Source organism: Lepisma saccharinum, chromosome 25 (assembly GCF_977018435.1).
Source record: "Lepisma saccharinum chromosome 25, izLepSacc3.1, whole genome shotgun sequence".
NCBI lineage: Eukaryota > Metazoa > Arthropoda > Insecta > Zygentoma > Lepismatidae > Lepisma > Lepisma saccharinum.
In genome coordinates this window covers 29236492-29258471 of record NC_139253.1, presented here as the reverse complement: position 1 = coordinate 29258471, position 21980 = coordinate 29236492, and the positions used below count along the sequence as shown (strand labels likewise).

Here is a 21980-nt window from a genome sequence, read left to right as displayed (position 1 = left end):
GACAGATTGCTCTGATTTTATTAGCAAATTGTTTTCTACTCTAGCCACAACAATCAGACGGGTTATGGTAGTGCGCTACGACGCTATTGGTCCTACGTTGAAATATTTAGTAAAACTTAAGTTTACCACCCTATAAACAGTTTTTATTGTTGGTCACCCCTGGGAATTAACCCGACCTTTGAAGTGCTAAAGTCCATCAATTACATAATTTTAAGTTGCTCATTAAAGAGTTCCGTATGACAATTACACATACAATTTATTACGATACTCATATTTTATTGTAACAACAACAATAATACTGAACAGTCAATGTATGCTATACACATACACATGATCCGCGTCATGTGTATTTCCTCTAACAAACTTGCTTTTATAATAGGTACATACAAATATGAAAATGCACACATGTAATTAAAATCAATGTAAAAACTGGTGCGAATAGTTAAAACAACAAACTGTAAAAAATTATATATTATAATTATGTATGAAAATACATGTGTTTAAGAAGTGGGTCGTTATATCTTCTCGATCACAGGCGACGATTTCTTACGGGAGCAAAGCATAAATACCAACTTCTTCACGTTTGCGGGGGCGGCTGGGGGGGAGGAGTTTTTTCCGGTAGTAGGGGTCTAAGAAGAAACTTGAGAAAAACACTTGAAAATTTGTAATTATAACTAATTAGCTCAGAGAAGAAACATATCAGGGTACATGGAACTATATTTTGATTACATAATTATACAACATAATACTTTACATGTAGCTTTTGATTAGAATCAGTGCCGGATCTACAACCTGCAAAACCCCGCAGTGCGGGGGTGGGGGGGGGGGCGGAGACAAGTAAGCCTTTAGGAGGGCCCTCAGCCATTGACATAGTAGAGGGTTCGTATATAAAAAATAAACGTAGTTACTCAGAGGTACAGAAACGAATACAATATACACAGGTAAAGCTAAAGCATGCATGTAGCACCGTGTCATGAAGGCACATTTAGGATATGTGGGGGCAGGGCTACACATATTTTCGATGCCGGACATCTTGGAGGTGATGTGATCAGCACCACGCCCCGGCCGCATTTACCCCCCCCCCCCCCAACCCCTAAAGGGTACCATTTGATTTGATGCTGGGTGGACCCTGGGTCAGCTTTTTGCTTGGACAAAGCCGAAAAAATTCCGACCTTAGATCAAATCAGACTACAATTTCACGAGAAATGCTGTGGTGAAGGTTTCTTCAATCTATCTTAAATTAGGAAAGAGTTTTGACTGCATGATTGTAACAAATGTATCACTCTAGATAATACCTGTTCTTTTAGATTTAGTGGCTTGTTATTAATAATTCACATATTGATTTTGTAAAGGTGTGAGAAAATAGTGTCATATATATAGGGTGTTTTTTTTTAGAGTGATAGAACTTTGAATTGAAATAAAACACATAAAAAATTAAGTTTGAAGCCAATTGTGTTTTTATTTGAAAGATAACTTTCTGACATTTACTTTTTGAAAATAATTTCCGGCATATGTCCACCACGACTAGCTGTGATGAACCGGATTCGATCAGTCCAATTTTGAACCACTTTTTCAAGTCATTGGGGACGTGTGTCGTTAATAACACGAGTTATGTTGGCTTCCAAAGCGTCAATTGTTGCTGGTTTATCAGCATAAACGAGAGACTTTACATATCCCAAAGAAAATAATCCAGTGGCGTTAGGTCCCATGATCTTGTGAGGCCAATTCACTGACAGCACCGATATTTCCGAAGTGCTCTATACGTTTGGCGAACAGAACATTGATTTTGGAAATATATTTCCACAATTTGTAAACGTTGTTGAGGCGTCAGTTTTTCCATGAACATTTGCCAATGCTCACTGATATGAAATGACAAAACAACATGTCATCAAAAAGAAACAAATTACAGCTATCCCTATCGAAAGTTCTATCATTCTTAAAAAAACACCCTTTATATATCACATCACCCACCGGTGCCGAAACCGCGAGGGAGGGGCCCGGGCCCATCCAGTTCTCGTTTGATCCCCCTATAAGGGGCCCAATGCATATCTTCCAACATATTACATAACTTTTGCACACAACCTTCGCACACAACAGGTGGGATATTACGCAGGATTCTGCTCTGAAATGGGCAGAATCAATAATGTGGGACTATCACTCAGTTTGAGGGTGTTTCTTGTGCTTGTGCGTTCACTGTTTCAGTATTTCCTTTTTCAAACTGACAATGAATTAAGGAAAACGCATGGCATATTATGAATGAATATGTGCGAGAATAGAGGAAAGAGCATGGGAATACTGCAGTCTTCATGTTCTTGAATGAGGCAGTCCATAGGCTCCTTCGTTTCCCTTCGGAAATGCCAAAAATCGCCCAGATGAAAATTTTATCTTGGGCCTACCTTTTTTTATGTAAATATGTGTGAAGATATTAAACTCCTGTCCTCCTGGCTGTGCGGTCATAATGGATACTCTTTCAGTTGTATATAACAAATTTTTAATACATCCTTCGATTGTCGAATTATTACTGGGTTGCCATGACTTACTCCCCAACCCTCGTATATAAATTGTGTGTGTGTGTGTGAAGGTAGGTAGAGTGTGGCTTTGGTAATATATTGCGGGGGGTCCCAAGATTTGTAGATCCGGCACTGATTAGAATATGATTATCACGTTCTCTTTATAATACTTATTCTCACCTAGCATATCGTCTATCCTTCGGGCGACTAATCAATGACTTGAACTCTTCAGCAAATGAAGGTTATCTTGTAATCTCGTAATTCAGTGATTAATATTTTCTGTTTGCAATTTGTAGGATCATAAAAATATAATATGTTTGGTTGAAAATAGATTTTAATGCTGAAAGGAAACGAACTATGGTGTTTCTCAATTTATCATTTTTACTGCGCCCCCGAAATTCGTGCGGGGGTGTTATTTACGCCACTGCCTTTAGGCATATCAATTTTTGCCATTGACATTTTCACTTTCACGCCTGCCAACTAACAACAATGTTTTCGTGCCAGTGTAACACTTCCATTTCTGCTGAATCTACATTCACATGTTTTGATTCTTACGGTGCACTACATAGACTAGGACCAAAAATTTTCCTATTCTTCCAAATCTAATAACTCAAGTTTCATGCTTTGCTGACATCAAACACTTAGCACACCCATGCAGAATTCTCGTCTGCAAAGCAATATGCGACAGTTGATCAAGAGTTCGTTACATAAAACTTAATATCAGTCTGCATCCTTTCAAGGATGCCAAGATGTTGCTAAGGGGAAAAAAGCAGCATGTTTGCACAAAACGTGCACGTTAAGCTAACACAAGGGAATTTTTATTGTGCGTGTATGCGAGAATCTGCTTGTTTGGGATGCACTAGTGGGTCACGTGCAGTATCTACACGTTGAGGGGAGAGCCTGAATGGAAAGTGATAGCCTTGGCAACTGCTTTCAAGCTCAACCTGGTACAGAGTTGAATACAAACAGCAGTTTTTGACTTGCAGACATTGCTTTACACAGCGAGGAATTCCAACACTCAACAGCGGCAGTTGCATGTCTTGTTTTGTAAGTGCTTCAACGTTTGACCCTTAACAACTTTGCACTTTGTTCATAAATAACTTCAACTCAAGTAGAGAAGGTGCTACGTACTCACCTCGCAAGAGAAAGAAAAATGGAAGTGCCATTTCGTGCTGCTATGTACTCCTCGTCTATCGGCTGAGTTGGAAAAAAAATCCTTCATTTTTAGTCGTTTCCACCTCCCCCCCCCCACACACAAAATAGATGTTTGTACGAATAACCAAAATATCAGTACCTTTTAATTTAAAATTCTGACCAAATCTGGCTCAATTACGTACTTAGAATTTTACCCAATAATGTAGTCAAAATTATTAAAATTATGGTTAACTAACATTTTTGATTGAATCAAACAAATCAATTGTTCTGTATATCTAAGGAACAAGAAGAGTTCGAAACATAAAATCAGATCAACAGAAGGAACAGAGAATAGCTCAATGGGGTGCAGTGTCCAAATTTAATATCAAAACATTTTAAGCGACAGGAAATGCAGAATGAATATGTGATTTTGAGTTTCAAATCCATTTTATGCACAGATAGGCTAATCGGGACTGGGCCTACAGTTGTATAGTGGGATCCGAACCTTTGCTTCTTATCCCCTTACACCTTTGTGTTAGGGGATAAGAGACTCGCGACAACTTTACTCTCATCAAAATATATTTTTTTTCAAATTTATTACTTTATTTAGACTACCTTCATATTTAATTAAAATATAAAAACAAAAACTAAATATAAAACATAAGTACGATAATCTAGCTGACTGAGCATCTGACTGCTTCTCCAGAGACCCGGGTTCAATTTCAGACGTAAGGTGGGAATTTTTTTCCGACAATGCCACTGCCATAAAACCATTCTGTGGTTCACAGAGTCTCAAATTACTGTGTGGGTAAAACTAGAAGATTAAGGTGACACCTTGCGCCCCTAGGTGTCTCGGTACACCCGTTGAGAATCCCTGCCAGAGTAGTTAGCTGCCTCTGTTGTAATTGTAAATCCAACTTATACCATAATTATAGTTCCTGAAGGGAACGGTTAGGAAACGGGTAACAATCTTTAAACATCTAAAATCTTTCTTCGAGTACGTCACAACAGCTGAATGCAGAAATAGTACCTTTAATGAAGACGACCAACCCTTTCCTTTCCCGTCAACCTCTCGCCTTCCAACTTAACCTAATAGTATTTTCAAGTGAATTCCTTGCAAAATTAATCTGAGAAAAATGTATTACTTGTTAGACCCTACACAAAATTTACCATTCTGTTGAATAAGGTTACAAGTTTAGGAGTTATGCTGTGAATTTCACTAAAAGTCTAAATATATTGTTTCTCGATCATCTCCCAGCATAATTTTGATCAGTGTCTGCTGATCAACCTGTTTGGATGTCTCGTGTTTGTTCCTGGCCATTTTTTCCTTCTTCAGTATCACTGCTATCAACCAGCCTGACTCCAAAAGAACAGAGCGCCACATAGATCATCCCGTTGCTATGGTTGCGGCAATTTTCTTGATTCATGATAACGTCACCCAGCAACACAAATTTTCGTAGATAGGTCAGTCGTCTAGACTATGAAGTGGGTGCGAGGAAGACAACTTTAGTTCTGAAAACCCTTTCTATATACAATTGTCTTTGTAATTTCACGTACTGCACGTGGCAGTTTTTGTTTAAGTGCGTCCCTTCAACAGGGGCGGCGCCAGAAATTTTCGACAGGGTGGGCAGAAGCTCCATATTGATAGATTAGGATGGGCAGTATAAATGTAAGACCATATATAGTATGTATGTGTATGTAAGACGTATTTATCCCCCTCTCTCTTACACTCCCAATTTTCTTCTTACTTCTTTTCTCTTTCCTATTCTTGTTTTCCTCTTTATTATTTTCTAATTTATTCTCGCATCTTGTTCCATTTCCTTTTGCTTTGTCTCTGATGGACACAAACATTTCAAGGAAGTGTTTACCCATGCACACCATTCTAATCACATTCTTTCATTCATGTTAATACAGTGAAATAAATGTGAATTAGGTTTAAGCTTATGTTGCAAATACAAGGCACATACATGATTTATGTATTCGGCGACAATGATAGAAAGTGCGATGGTAGACAATCGTGAAGTAATTTAAATGCATGTTCCTGAGCATAGTATTTTCATCGTATGAGTTTTTGACTGAAAGAGTTTTCATACTCCTTGGGGGTCACTTTTCTTAGCATACAAGGTTTGTACAACTGAGAAATCTATCTGAATGTTTGTATAGTAGCGGCGATTGGGTGCCAACATTTGAGGGGCAAGGACAATATACGTTTTCTTGGTACCATAAAGAGGGCATAGTGCGGGGGCAAAAAGTGGCGGAGAGTAGGCATTCCCCACTTCCCGGTCCTCCCAATCGCCGCCACTAAATGTTTGGATTAAAATTAATGTTTTATTAGGAAGAACTTAAAACACACACGGAAAACCAATTCTCTTTTCATTGTCCATGAAGTATTCCTAGGCTAATGAAAGGCTATTTTGACAAAATATCACTCATAAGTCAGGCACGTATCCAGAGGGGGGGCTTAGGGGGCTCGAGCTCCTCCCGAAAGTTTTATGTTTACACTAGATAAAATGAGGTTTTTGGTTTCTTGTGGTGTGAAATAAAATAATGTGACAATAATTTAAGGAGAGAAATAATTATCGAGGCAAGACGGAGAATGTTCCGTAACCCTGTTATTGATAATAGCACGTATCCAAGATGGGGCACAGGGGTCTCGACCCTCTCCCCAGGAAATTTTTCAGTTTAAGTTAGATAAAATTAGGTTTTTGGCTTCTTGAATAATGTGAAAATAATTTAAGGAGAGAAATAATTATCGAGGCAAGAAGGAGAATAATAATACTCCTGTTATTTTTAATAGCACGTATCGAAGGTGGGGATGAGGTGGCTTGAGCCCCCCTCAGAAAATTTTTCAATTTATACTAGATAAAATTAGATTTTTGGCGTCTTGAATAATGTGATTTATAAATCTGAGAGAAATAATTATCGAGACAAGACGGAGACTGTTCTATAACCCTATTATTGTTAATAGCACGTATCCAAGGTGGGAATCAGGAGGCTCGAGCCACCCTTCAGGAAATTTTTCTGTTTACACTAGATAAAATTAGGATTTTGGTTTCTTGCATAATGTGATGATAATTTGGGAGAAATAATTATCAAGACAAGACGGAGAATGTTCTATAACCCTGTTATTGTTAATAGCACGTATCCAAGGTGGGTTTGAGGTGGCTCTAGCCACCCCCCAGGATTTTTTAAATCTTTTTACTAGATAAAATTAGGTTTTTGGCTTTTTGAATAATGTGACGATGATGTAAGGAGATAGACAATTATCGAGGCAAGACGGAGAATGTTCTATAACCATATTGTTGATAATATTGCACGTAAACTTTTCTTGCGCTTTCGGTGTTGTCGCAGCGAAATTGAGCACTATGTAGAGACTTGTCAGCATTTGCAAGCTGCACAACTAAGGTAGCGCCGCACGTAAGGCGATTCGTTGTAATTTCTAATCTCTGGAAAGCGGGAGAGGGTACGTTCTTGAATGAGAGAAGGAGTCAACTACTGGCAATATTAACGAATGTTTTATCTGAGGAACGTTCTAGAATATAATGAGGATATGAATACGCGGATTCAATTTTTCAGTTAGTGATCAGTCAGCGTCCTCTGGTTGCTTTATAAGATATAGTGATTCGAAAATGAAGATATTGACGACAGCAGAACTTCCGGGGCCTCAGTGTAGTGCTAGTTCGGGTCGAGGGCTGAAGAGATCAAGGCCCTCTCTCTCTCTCTCTCTCTCTCTCTCTCTCTCTCTCTCTCTCTCTCTCTCTCTCTCTCTCTCTCTCTCTCTAAAGTGAATATTTCAGCAGTACCGGATATTGGAGTGGTTTATTAAAACAGAAATAAGCTGCATAGATCAACTGAAAATCAAAGTTTTGAGTGATGATTTAGTTTTGCCAGAACTAAATTTCGTATATGCAGTCCGAGAATTTCATGGTATAAAGAAATACTTTTGTTTAAGCCTACTGGGTTCGAAACACATTCAAACACTTAACTACCATAAAAAGACAGCCGAAAATTTTATGAATGTCAAGAAGAGAAAGCAAGAAGATGTTGCATATGTAGACATTTTAAGCGGAAATTGCAGGCTCTTCCAGGACCCGAATCAGGGCTCTACCAACTGAGCCACCTAGCCATCCTTGACTTCAACCGATTTTTCGTTAAAATGTCTACATAGTACATGTCCTGCGTATGTCAAATCGTAAGATGTTGCCTGTATAGTGAACAAGCACAGAAAATATAGGAGAGAGAAGAAAACTGAGGAGCATTCCTACCGGTTGAGGAGAATTTTTTTCTTCTGTGGTCAACAAGAGCTACTACTTCGAGGTGACAATGACAGTGGCCAAATACGGAAGATTTCACACCGTGTCGCCTGAGGATTTCTCAATTCGAAATTTGGTTCGTGAGGCCTTTTGTGTCGCTACGGTGTGAAACGTTGCTGTTGATTGGCCTATTCCAATGGACATGTATCGCCTTTTCCTTCGGTCTGAAACCTTCCTAAGTCTTGAAAATCCAAGTCACAAGGATGGAAAATTAGGTCCTTGTTAAGGTTAGGTGTGAAGGCAGGCAGACAGCACCGCAAAGGATCATATCCAAAACTGCAGGAAGAACGTGTCTTACTTCAATCTCCAATACGGAATGATAAAAACTTCTGGTGAGTTGATTTTAAAATATGTGTCCGAGATAAAGAGTGGCGTGCCCAGGATTTTCGGAAGGGAGGGGGGTTACGCATACTATTTTTGGTGGTCAGTCCTGATTTTGCCAATTTTTTTCTGTCTTTGACGTTCTTTTTTTAAAGAAAAGGAATACTGGATCAAATGGGGTTATGACCTCACCCACTCTCCCTTGGGCACGTCACTGGAGATAAATGAATAAGCATTAGATCATACTGGGAGACGAAACATTAGATGTGTTGGGAACGGAAGGGTTTTCATTGTGCATTAATTGTTTCGTGATCCAGCTGAATTCGAGAAGACTTCCTTTGTTTCGAGCCTATATATGACAGACAGCGGAAGCTGCGACAGGCATTTTTGAACATTTGTGAATGCTAAGGCCTGAATCTGAACAATTTGATGGGTTTCGGCTTTTATAAGAACTGCAAACATGGGAGGACAAGACACGTTAGTGGTGTTCAGGCTCGAATCAGAGAGAAATATTCGAGAGCTGTCGGCGTCCAGTTGGCAGCCCTCAATTTGAATCTCGCGTTGTCGAGTGGATTGCCCATCCCGTGCATGTGTAACAGCTTCGTAAAAACACTCAAAGACACCATAGGTGTTTTTATGCCTGATGAGAAGAAATGGACAAACACACATACTGAGATGGTTCCGGCACACAATGTTAATGCATGGAAACAGAGGAGTCGAGTGGTAAAAAATGTTCCGATTTCACGTTCTGATTAAAATGATAGCCTTACAGTGGCGACGATTTAAGGGATAGTTGCTACCCATTTTTTTGCCTCAATATTATGGCCTCTTAATGTTAGGCCTTGTCTACCGCCCTCCGCCCCCCGTTTTTGAACCCAATTGCCACCACTGGTCTTAAACATACAATTGTACGGTTCTTACTATACCCCTTTAAAAAATGGTGTTGAGCCCCCCCCCCCGAAAGGAATTCCTGGATACGTGCCTGTCATAAGTAATAATCAAGTAAGATTGAAAAATCTGTTCAGAATTGAAGAGATTATTAGCTAAGTTGCTATTTGTTTTCGGAACTGTCATGTTACTAATGCGGGAGAAGCAATACACGTATGGTTACATGAACGTATTTTCTGAGGTAACAAAATGATTTAGGACACATGGAATTCATCGAAGTTGATCACCGTACCAGTAATAATTCATCTATTTTTCATAGATGTCTTGGGTTGTATGGCGTGACCATTTCGAACACACTAGAATGTCAACCTCTATCCTGTGCAGCATACCATGGAAACTTTTTCTTTCAGGGCAAGGAGTCCCTGGCGCCTGGAACCACTGTCAAAGTAATAATTTATGAGGGTTTGTATTTTGAGTGTCAGCGTGTGTTTGTTTTCGCCCCCTAGTTACTTCAATCTAATCACCATTAAACCCTATCGTCGTCATTTTCAAAATTAGCAGAAAAATGACTTAAAATAAAATAAATCAACCACAACTTACTCTTCCAAAAATGGAATTTCATTAGTTCATACCTCTTAGAAAGTTGAGGTGGTAGTTTAAATTACATAGCGCTTCATTACTTGATCAAGGCAGCTAATTCCGTGAACAATGACGTTGATTTCCGAGTGTCTCAAATATTTGTCTCAGGGCAATCACCCTCTTAAAATGGACGCATCTTCTGTGGTGATAAAATACACGTTTGGTGCGAGTTATTTCTGTATATATTTCCCCCAATGACATAACGCTGTCGTATTAATAGAGAGGTCCTGTATTCTACTCCCCCTCCTCTGGTGGAAGCACAATGCACACTGGTTCGGACTACACCTTAAACTGTAGGTTTAGTCCCGATTAGCCTATCTGAGCATGAAAGGGAACTTAAAAACAAACTAACAAAATCGTCTTCTATATACTTCGTGACATAACTTTCTTTACTTCAGCTGCATCTACAGATTCTGTTGACATTTTTGGCTGATTCATGTGGCAAAATCTATGTGAGGAACGAGGATTTCTAAATAGAATAAGCCAACTCATTAGCAATTGAATAATTACAGCTTTTCCCATACTTAAAATTTATTCACTTCGGTATTGTAGTGATTATTGTGATTCCTTCTTATAGGTACATGTGTAGAACGAATATAAAGTTGATATTTCGCATACCATATTGATATTTGAAGATGACAGGTATATAAAAATTGTAATGAAATAAAAAAGGGACACTTCTGGAATTTCAATGCAGAGCTAATTAAAACTATATTATACTCTGTAGCATACTTCAACCCGAAGGTTTGTGGATGCAGCAACACAAGCCTTCCATCTGTCCCTATCCGGGGCAAGATTAATCCAATCTTTCTCATCCTTACCGATTTCTTTTAGGTCCATCTCAACGTTATCCCTCCATCTTCGTCTTAGCCTTCCTACTGGTCTCTTACGATCAGGTTTCGCAACAAGAATCCTGTAAACCATTATTTTCTCTGCCATTCGTATCACATGGCCTGCCCATCTAAGTCTTCTTGATTAAATTATTTTAATAATAATTAAAAAGTCGAAATAATTTATTGTGTTGCTGGAGGAAGTAATGCTAAGATGATGTTTTTATTTGTTTATTTGGAGATTATTTTAACCATACTCAGGCCGCGATTTATATACGTATGTGGAGGCCTGGGGCTTACAGTACCAAGAACTCACTCCAATCCCCTCTACACAGTTTAAGTTATAACTTCCCGCCAAGTTACATGGTGTGATTTGTTATTATATTTTTACCACATCCCAAGTACCTAATTTTCTAATTATGTGGTACTTTTCAAAGCAGTCTTTCCCAGTGAAGGCCTGGAGCTGCAGTCCTCAAGTTTACCCTAAATTCTGATCTAATCTTGATCATACCCTGCATAATTTTGAGCCTCCTAAGCCTACTAGCTGCTTTTAATCATAGAAGTATTAATTTGATCACAGTTTTTTTTGTCTCAATAGCTTTAGTAAGTACTTTCACTTTCTAATGACAAAATTGGCTTTTTATGAGTTGATAATATGTGAACATTTCTAGCATAGATAATATTCACAAGTAAAATATACATGTTATGAACACCAGAATACACTTATATATTGAATCATTTATGTATATATCCCCAAGTATATGTACTTATTGAATTTGATTGGGTGGGCAATCGGGTGGGCACAGGAATTTTTGGGTGGACGCTTGCCCACCCGTGCCCACCCCTGTCGCCGTCCCTGCCCTTCAACAAAACTAGAATCGCCGCTGTGTCTTTCTGCTACTGAAGAATTGTTTGAATGGTGGACTGTCACTGAATCCAATTCCACAATGTTCAAATGAGCTCTAGTCACGGACGTATCCAGCGATAGACCATGCGAGGCACTTACCCCTTGGAAAAATTTAATTCTGTCGATTGCGCTTTTTTACGTGGAAAAAATACATGCTATTCCCTTTTCAAATAATTCAAAATAAAGCATTACCCTGTGTTCTAATTTAAATAATCAACAGCAGATAATGCACCTGTAATTTACATCAACAGCAAACAATTCACATGTAATTCAGATCACCAACAGCAGATAATACACCTGTAATTTACTTCAGAAGATACCCCAGAATGAAGTAAAATGTCTTACTGCAAGAGCCGCTCTGTTAATGCATCAAGGTTGCCGATATGATTCAACGTCTCATGCTCTGTTTCCCTTAACATGCTGCACAAGTCCAGCGCATTCAACGTCTTCATGACTTGATGGGGAGGTGTGCAGAAAGTTAATTAAGAGGCTGGGCGCAACTGTTCCATGCACAAGTGCCGCTGTCTCGCCGCAAACGTGAAGATAATAGGAAACGTTTTAACGTTAACGCGGGCATTGTAAACGCTGATTTTCAAGGTTAAGTGTTGCGAATGTCAAACGGACAAAGGCCGACAGAAGAGCTTGTCATGAGAAATTATTCAAATGTACCTTGATATTCACACCAAGTCGTTCCAAGTGAGTGTCGTAAAACGTTGTTTCTGGTACAGGGTGATTCCAATGTCCTGCAACCATACTTACATCAGCAATAACATGAAAATCGTAAGAGGCATTTACACGGGTTTTTTTACATTGTTAAACCTTATTCATTGAGATGCTGACAAAATGTTCGGATGAAAAATCGTATAGATATTATGCTTAAATTTTTGATTCCTTCATATGGGCCACCAATATGCGGACGTCCGCTTGGAACGCACCAACATGGTTCCTCCTAGTCCCAAGCTGTTTCAATCATGACCATTTGTACCCAGCCTAACTCCTTTACAGTTTATAGAAAGTGTTAAGGGACTTTTGAATCACCCTGTATTTCAGCGTTTCTAATCCCACTTCGAGATCAAGCTCGATTAGGTTAGATAATTATTAGATTATTATTAACCACTAGAAAGAGAGAACGAAGAAGGAAGAAAGGAAAAGTGAAGGAGGGAAAGAAGAAAAGGAAGAAAGAGTGAAAGAGAGAATGAAGAAAGAAACAAAGTGAAAGAGCGAAAGTGAAGAGAATATAGAGAGAGCATTGGAAAGAAAGGGGGAGGATGAAAAATAAATGAAAGAGGGAAAGAAAGAAAAGGAGGCAGGAAGAAGGAGGCAGAGGAAGGAAGAAAGAATGAAAGAGAGGAAGAGCAAGGAAGAAATAAATATGAAGAGGGAAGGAGGGAAAGGAGAGAAGGAAGAAATAGGGAAAGAGAGAATGAAGATAGAGACAAAGTGAACAGAATATAGAGAACATGGAAGGAAGAATGAGAAAGAGGGAAAGGAAATGTGGAAGTGGAAGGAGTGACGAGAAAATGAAAGAGGGAAAGAAAAGAGAAAGGTGTATGCTAAGATGGAAACATGGAAGAAGGAAGGAAGAAAAGATAGGAACATGGAAAGAAAAAGAGGAAAGAGAAAGTGGTAAATAAAGAAACAGGAAAATGGAAGGTAGAAAGAGGGAAAGAGCAAGAGGACACAATTTGAGCATCCATGACCAACTAAGTTGAGCTCACTTGAACTTATTTCTTCCACCCCTTATACAAGGGAGAAGAAATTCTGTTGCGACTCCATTGCGCGCATCCTCATCGTCGCGATAAACATAAACGATCAGAATAAAGCGATAATAAGTAACGAAAGACAAACAAAAATAGACAACCATAGAGAGAAAACGGCAATGAAGGTCTAAGGTCCTTGATCCCCAGGCTAGACAGTGCAGCCCGAACGCAAAACGAAAACAAATTAATTGGGTACATATGACGGCGTGTGCGAAATTTGATATACCGAACCAACCTCTTCGCCCTAACAGTACTGGACTTTTAAGGAGAGAAAGTTGTTCGCACATTCGAGTATAGGTTGCTGGTATTAGTCAATTTTCACATCATATCTTTTGACAAGTTGGCACCCCGCTGCAAGAACAACGACGTGCCACATGGTAACGTTCAACAACTTATCCCTTATTCATCTTGTTACGGCCAGTAAGCTCACTTTCAAGCCAAACGGGACAATAACTCGAAATGAAAGAAGGCATTATGCCCTCCACTTCGCACCTAATTCTTTAGTACTGGTACTAGAAGACAAACCAGATGGCTGGCCTCTTTTGAAACGTCATTGTTGCCTCGGATGACATAATTCTTTGTTCAAACCTTGCTCTGCCATGCTCGTGCTCAATTTATTACCAAAGCATCCAGGGTTCCAAATGGGGACAGGTGGATAGGCGTTAACTCACGGCTGTACAAAAGAGCATGAAGCCAACCCGCTTGTGTTTCCTAACAGCTTCTATCGAGCGAATTTTCGCTTGGAGTGCTTTCCCCGGCAAAGAAATTTCGAGGGCAACGCCCTCTCTCCTGTCACTCGGGATTAACTCTGGCTTCCTGCCTCTTCCATCGGGATGTTCACTTTTAAATGGCTTCCGGGTGCAAAACGAAGGTTATCTTTGCCCTTTTCCTCCCCTACTGACATTGCCAATTCGTCAATAAGAGTTATCTGCTGTGAAGATGCCATTAGATCGTTCATTTGCATTTCCGTTGCTCATTGATGAACTTATATCGCCTATACTTGGTGTAAGAGTAGCTGTAAACCGAAACGGATGTGACGTCATGGGTTTCTATTGCCAGTTTCAGTAGTGTAATTGGCCCTACTATAAACCCGAGAAATGATGAGCCCCCCTGAGGCAGATTTGCCTACACTTAAAACTTGCTCAACATGCCCATATGAGCTTTTTGCTCAAAGGTGGAACCCTGTCTAATCCAAGATTTTTGTAAAAATGCCCTCGGGAAGTTCCTGTGAAATGATGAGCCCCCTCAGATTGATTTGTCCACACTTACAAAAGGCACTTCTGTGAGATTGTTGTCCATAAATTTGTTAAAAATATGCCCCTCTTGATATTTTTTTGCCCACGCCTAAAACTAGGCCAAACGTATTAACACACACACACACACACACACACACACACACACACACACACACACACACACACATATTTACTTCCGGTCCACTTCCGGTTTAAGTTCAATTGGGCACCAGGCTCAACTTGTATATCTAGTATTAAGATAATGTAATTCTTCTAGAATTGCTCTGTGACTCTCTCATTTCTTACATCATAAACATATGAATTTTCACCTATGAGAATAACACTACATATGGTGTCATCAGGGAGTGTATTGTGGAATTCCCAGATAATTTTAATGTTTGTCCTGTCATTAACCACAACTTGTTTCCTTTTTGAAGTGTTGATGACAAACATGGGTCTCTGTGCTTTGAATTCATCTGGTGTGTAATACATGTCAGTATTGCCAGTAGTGACCCTTTTGTATGCTGTAAATGCTTCATATAATTTAAGGAAATCATCCTTGGACATGTCTAAATTATAATTTTCTCTAGGAAATACCTCATTTCTGCCATTTTTAAGATATATGTTCTTGATGTTGCAGTTATCAAATCTACTTGATTTTTTTTCCTGATTATTGTGTCTTCCAGTCTGAAACAGTACCACCACAAAATCCGGCATGTCATATTGTATACTGGAGAATGAATTTGTAGCATCAAACTCATAATAAGTACCAGCGGCAGGCTTCTGTACACATTGATATGTATAAAATTGTAAAGGTACTTGTGGATTTTTTATTATATCTGCTTTGTATTTAAGAGCATAACTGGCTTTATATTCAACAACTGGGATTCTTAGCTCCATAGTCTGAATAATGCATTTGCCTTCATCAGGTAGGGTATTAGGCAAAGCTTCCCCTGTAGAGTTTAATGTGCTGTACCTCATCAAAGCATTATTATCATTGGCAGCTCTTCTAAATGTGATTCTTAAACCACCCTTCCACATAATATCTTTGTAATCTGAGAAGAATCCCGGCAACAGGCGCATAGGGAACAGCACTGTGTGGCTCTTAGATATAATTTTATCACCAGCCTCAAATCCACCTATTTTGTAGTAACAAGCCTTGGTTTTGGATAATTTTAGCGTGGCCAAAGCTGTGGATGTAATGCCGGGATAATCCACTCTGTTTATAACAACACCATGCTTTCTGATCTCAATTTCAGAGAACAGATGCGGCACAAAATTATCTACCAATCTTATATTTGAATTTGCCGGATAATCTGTTCCATCGAGCTTTACAACATCAAATTTGATGTATAGATCTGCTCTGTGGGGGTGTATAAAGCCATCCCCTACATCAAGATCAACCTCAATCTCTGTGTTGGGTTGATTTAAATTTGCAAATGTCCTCCTGTTTGGGGGGAATGATTGTAGCTCATAACTCTCAATATTTTCCATTTTTTTTGTATGTATTTTTATTTAAATATTAATCTCTATGATTGCAGTTGTTGTGGCTCCAGCAAAATCAACTAATTCTTCTTTTTCATTAGTGACCATCAACTCAATGTTATCTATTCTATTATGGCACACAGGAAAATATAATGTTGGGGATGGAGTGTAGATGATTGGCTCCATAAATTCAGAATTAGGTTTAAATGTTGCAATGATGCCAGTTTGTTTGTGAGTGCCTATGCCATTTGATTTGGTGATCATACCCTCGGCCACATTACAGTGAATATTCAGAGTCTCTATGGCTAAGAATTTAGGTATATTAATAGCAGTGTGTTTGATGGCTGGTTCCAGTTTTGTGTTGTTCTCAAAGCCTAACAGCTCTCCTATAGTACCCAGATCCACTGTTTCTGTAGCAGATACAATCTCTACTCTGTGAGTGACAGAATTTTGAGTTAATACTATACCTCTGGGTAATTGAGCATTTAGAGTGGACAGATTATATTGCCCTGGAGTGATGACAATTTTTTGATCCCCTACTGCAATTTTGTTGTTGTGGTGTGTAATATTAGGGATCAAGTACATGCCATAAAATGCTCTGAGAGCTATTGTTTTGGGATACACTATATCATCATGTAATTTGAGTTTCAATATTGAATTTTGGCTGGTGAGATGGAATACCCCCATGATGTTTTAAATACCACAGGGCCTTTTGAAAATTTTCAATTGATGGTTTATTTATTTGAGACAGATATCTGAGAACAGATAAACACAAATGTCCACAATTAACATCTTTGAAGTTTTGAACACGGGCATTATTGTAAAAAAGATTAGTTGATTTTAGATATTTTACTAAATTTTCAGGTGGAGCACCTCCAAATGAATCAAACACAAATGCCTCATTGTTTAAATATTTAAGATTACAAATCCAGTGAGTGCCCTGATTTTTGTACTTATCCAAATTAACAATGCCACACTCTTTGTTGAGTGGTTGCTCTGGCAAAGAATCAGACATGTACACACCTCTAAAATTTTTGATGCCCAGTGGCTTGATTAAAGCTTCAATATCTTGGTTTGTAAGCGGCTCTTGTTTTTTTTAAACTTTTTCATGGCTCTCTTAACACCTTTGCCTTGTTTCTCCATGGCCAGGTTATGGCGCTTTATTTCATCTAATTCTGCCTTATTTTTCTTGGCATCTATTACTGTTTTTGCTATGGCAGCTGATCCCCTAGCCAAGCTCACAACAGCCCCAAGTGCTGCTAAGATGGCCGGGATAGTAAATATGAAACCCCCACATGTGATTTTTTTCTAGATTGTTGTAATTTTTTTAATTGGGGGGTACTAAGCAACAATTTCATACCATGGCCCTTTGCAAGACAAGAATTTTTTTTTCTTCCGCTGCTTTTTGGTTAAAAGACTATCAATAGTTTTAAGAGATTTAAGACCTGCATAAGGTATTTGATACATAACACCCTTGGCCTTCATTCTAGGTTTATTATATACATATTCACAGCCCCCACCCCAGTTTTTGTTTGGTGTTCATAGCTATGGTGGTCCCCAATGCTGCTATTCTCTCACTTAAAGAAGCATCTTTGCTTACAAATCTACCAAATGCAGCCTCTTCTACTCTTTTGTCTGCAACATGTCTTTTGTCAAGATCAGAATGTGTGTTGTATGCTATGTCATGGTCTCTACAAGCAGCATCTAGGGGGTTAACACCAGGATCACCTCTGTTTAATCTATGGTCCAATTTTGTGCCTGGACCACAATACTGATAGCCTGGAATGTGTAGTTCAAATGGCAGCTTGTTTATAATGTCATTAACCAGTCCCCGGCCCTCAGAAATATTCCAAAATTTAGGTGGTAGAGTATTAATAATTTTTATAAGATATCCAATCCCCTTAGTGTCATTCACTATAAAATTAGACAATTTTGTGCTTATAATGTCCATAATTCCAACCTTTTCATTGTAAAAATTGTGGTTGCCAGCATTTTCCTCCCCAGCTATCACCAATAACCTATCTACAAGTTTCCTGACATCATCAACCCAGACAAATTCTTTAGGCAGGGTGTTGTATTGTTTGATTCCACTGCCAGTCCTAATTTGTGACCATATGGGCTTGATTAAATTGTTGTATTTTGCTCCACTGCTAGACTTGACTCTTTTTTGTGTGGGATCATTGTTCTGGTATAGAGCATCTGATTTTATTAATATTTCTTTGTAGTGCTCATAATCTTGATCTGTATAGCTGCCAGGTCTTTTCCTAGTCATCAGTTCCCACAATCCAGGTGTGCCAGGGTACTTAACAAAACCACCTCTTTGTCCAAGATGAGATTCTGAATATACAATGAGATCATCTCCCATAAATGTTACTCTGAAATTGCCAATTCTATGTATGATGCTACCATCACGCTCTGTGTCAGCATATAAGCCAAAGACCTCATCTTTGTTGTCTTTAGGTGTGCTTAAATATTTTTGAGCAAGAAGACCCAATTCAATAGGATCCAGAGTAGCTTCAATTCTTCGAGGAGCAACAGGACTAGGTGTATGAATACTGGAAAGTGGGGTGATTGGATAATCTAATATGTTCCTTGCAGCTACAGGTACAAGCTCTGTGATCAAATTTTGATTTTGCTCTGTAACAGTTTTGATATTTTTACCTAATTCACTAATAGCATCAATAATAGGCTGTTCTGTTTGTTTGTGATGTTCATAAATTCCTCGGTTCTGTGATTTCCATCCCTTAAATCTTTTTACAAGATAATCTCTTAATTTAAGATCATCAATAATTGGCCTTTTCATGGTTATTTATATATGTTTCAATGTCTAGAAAATTGTTGATTTTATTTCTGTATTTGCCATTATTGGGTTTTCTTGTCATATCAATTGTGACAAACCCATAACTGTTTTGATTCCAGCACCTACTGCAAAACTTGGAAAAATCATTGTAGCTCAAGTCACCACCTACATATTCATCATGTATGTGTTTGGGGTGTGTATGAGCTTGATGAAACACACATATAAAATTGCTGTTGTCTCGGATCAGTTGCTTCGGTATTTTAGAAAAAGTCTGTGACAGGTAGAAGCAATCAATGTTTTTGTGTCGGCCCTGTGTAAAGAAATTTCTAACCTTGTTTTGATTATCCAGTATAATGTCATCAAACACAACAACAGAGTTATCAAGACATTCATGGGGTGGCTTAACATCTGGTTCAAAAGTGGCAATATCCAATCCATCATATAGCTTCATCAGCTGCTGATATTTTAATTGTTCCAAGCTCTTAGAAAAAACATACAAGTGCCTGTTTTTCCAGTCTAACCAGTTGGGTGCCAATAAAAAATTATCAATCATTAGTGTAGTTTTACCACAAGCTGATGGCCCAAGAATAAGACATCTAATATTATCAGGCAGCAACTTGCCATTTCTCTTAATCTGCTGTTCAGGTTCTGGCAGCCTTTTTATAACATCCCAGGTGCTCATATTATCACTTTGTCTGCATCGATCCAGCTGTGTTCTGGAAGTCCTAGCCATTTGACAAATAACTTGTTGCCTTTTCTGCGGATGATTTTTTCTGAGATATGTGTCAGGCTGTTTAGTTTTGTTGAGTTCTTCTTCATAGAACCGGCCTTTGAGAATTTCTCCTCGGTGGTCTTTTATTATATATGTGTTAAGGGTCCCAGGTTTAACTTGAACCACTGTAAATAATTCAGTGCTCCAGTTTCTTGTAAAGCCTCTTTTGAATAAGTGCTTATATTTGCTGATTCTTACTTGATCACCCACCTTGTATTTGGCTTTTCTTGTTGTTGGCTGGTATCTAGGATAATAAACAGTCCTGATCAATTTTTGCTCATCAGATGAAGTTACTTCAGAGGGTTTCATGTTGATTGTGGAATGGACCGAGTTGTTATATTTATGTAGAAGTTCTGGAAGAATATTAAGCCATTTATAATTACCTTGAAGTGTAAATTGTTTATACATAAGATTTTTTAGAGTTTTGTTGAATCTCTCTACAATTGAGGCCTTGAGATCACTGTAACTCGAATAATGTTGTATTGACTGGCTTTTAATAAATTGTTGGAACACAGAATTATAAAATTCTTTGCCATTATCTGTTTGCAAATAGCGAAGTGATGATTGATTGATGATTGTCCTGAAGGCTTCTGTAACACATTTTCCAGTCTTGGATTTGAGTGGCACAGCCCAGGCAAATTTTGAAAATGTGTCTATTACAGTGAGTAGATACTTGTAGCCCTTGTTGATTTTGTCTAAGTTTTTCAGCTGTCCACTTGCCATCTCAATCAAGTCGCTCTGCCATAAATCATCTATGCCTTTTGTGACTACTGGCAGTCTCTTATAATTATGTCTGGCTTGTCTGTGTAATTCATCAACAATAATTTGTCTAGACATAATATGAAAACAAGAATATTGCAACTATGGGGTGTTCAGCAGCTGATACTACAGGATTTTCTAAATATAATTTGTCTCCTATTTGTATATGAAATTCCAGAGAGCCATCATCTTCAGCAAAAGATGTTTCTAATGTATTGGGGTCTGTAAAATCCTCTAACTCTACACTGGTGATTTTTGGTTTGTTGTCAGCATTTGTTATTGATAAGGTGGGGTAGTGGTGTGCCTGTGGTTGAAGCCAATATTTGATCTTGATTGGTCTCAGTGTGCCCCCAACAAAAAACTGGTAATAAAATTGTGCAGGGGACAGCATATATATTTTGCCACCTGGTGTAAATGGTGAATCATATTCTTTGTTGGGGATGCTGTACAATTCAAGAATTACTGTATGTTTTGGATTCTCAATTATGCCTGTTATTTCTTTTTCTGCTGTAAGCAATCTGCTTGTTACAGATTCAAGGTGCTCATTGATGGTCCTAACAACATCATCATGGCCTGGCTTGATTTTTATGTCCACAACAAGTTTCTTGTATTGATGCACAATCTCTTGAAGCTGGGTGGCAAAAACAGACAGAGCATTTGCTTGATTGGTTTCCATGGTCCCTAGCTGTTGCTTGATATTAGCTACAATTTGTTGCAAATTTTCAATAACTGCCAATTTTGAATTTTGAGCAGTAAGATCATGGACCTGTCTTCTGATATCCTCAAACAGGGCATGCAGTTCATTAATATGTTGATTAGTTGGTAGAGTGGCCACTGTCTGAGTAAGTTGTTTGATCTCTGTCTGGATATTCTTGATATCTTCTGATTTCAATATGCGATTCACAGCTCTCTTAATATTTTTAAGTTCCTGTGATGTAGGCAGATTTGATACAGTATTTTGCAAAGATTCAAGTGCCAATTTCACATTATTTAATTCAGAAGCATCAGCCACATTTTGCATAGCATTTTGGAGCAGGGCTATATCTGCCTGAGTGGGTGTTGATTGTTGTAAAATTTCAAGTTTTGTTTGGATATCATCGATCAAGTGATGAAAATGAGATAGTTCAGATGCAGTGTTGAGGTTTTTTAAGCTTTGTGATCTGTTGCTGGACACTGACAAGTGTGTCTACAATACCAGGCAGGCGGGATTCTAGAGATTCTTGTACATTTGTCAAATCACTTTGCACTGCTGCTATTGTACCCTCAAGATGGGTTATGGTACTTTGAATTTTTCCAAAATCTTCATATGTTTCAAGTTGCAGCTTGATGTTTGCAACACTCCGAGTTATTGCACTCAAAGCATCAGAAGATGGCAAGTTGTTCATAAAATTTTCAAGTGTCTCAATTTTTTCTTTAACCTCGGCTATGGCATTGTTCAGAGGCATTGTTAGGTATCTTGAGTGATTGAATCTGTTCCTTTAGAGTGGAAAGGACTAGATCAAAATCCTCTTGTGATTTTATGCTTTTCACAATTGTTTGGAGCTGTGTCTGGACATTATTTATCTGCTCTTCCAATTGCTTCTAAACTTTGAAAATTATCCAATGTTGCCAGGTCAGTATATTTCTG

The 21980-nt window shown here is 38.5% G+C and overlaps 1 long non-coding RNA gene across 1 annotated transcript in view; it reads left to right on the top strand.

The window, feature by feature from the left end:
- Window positions 1-21980, top strand: part of LOC145978512 (uncharacterized) — a 130560-nt gene that overhangs the window by 58556 nt on the left and 50024 nt on the right. The gene's annotated exons all lie outside the window — the stretch shown is intronic.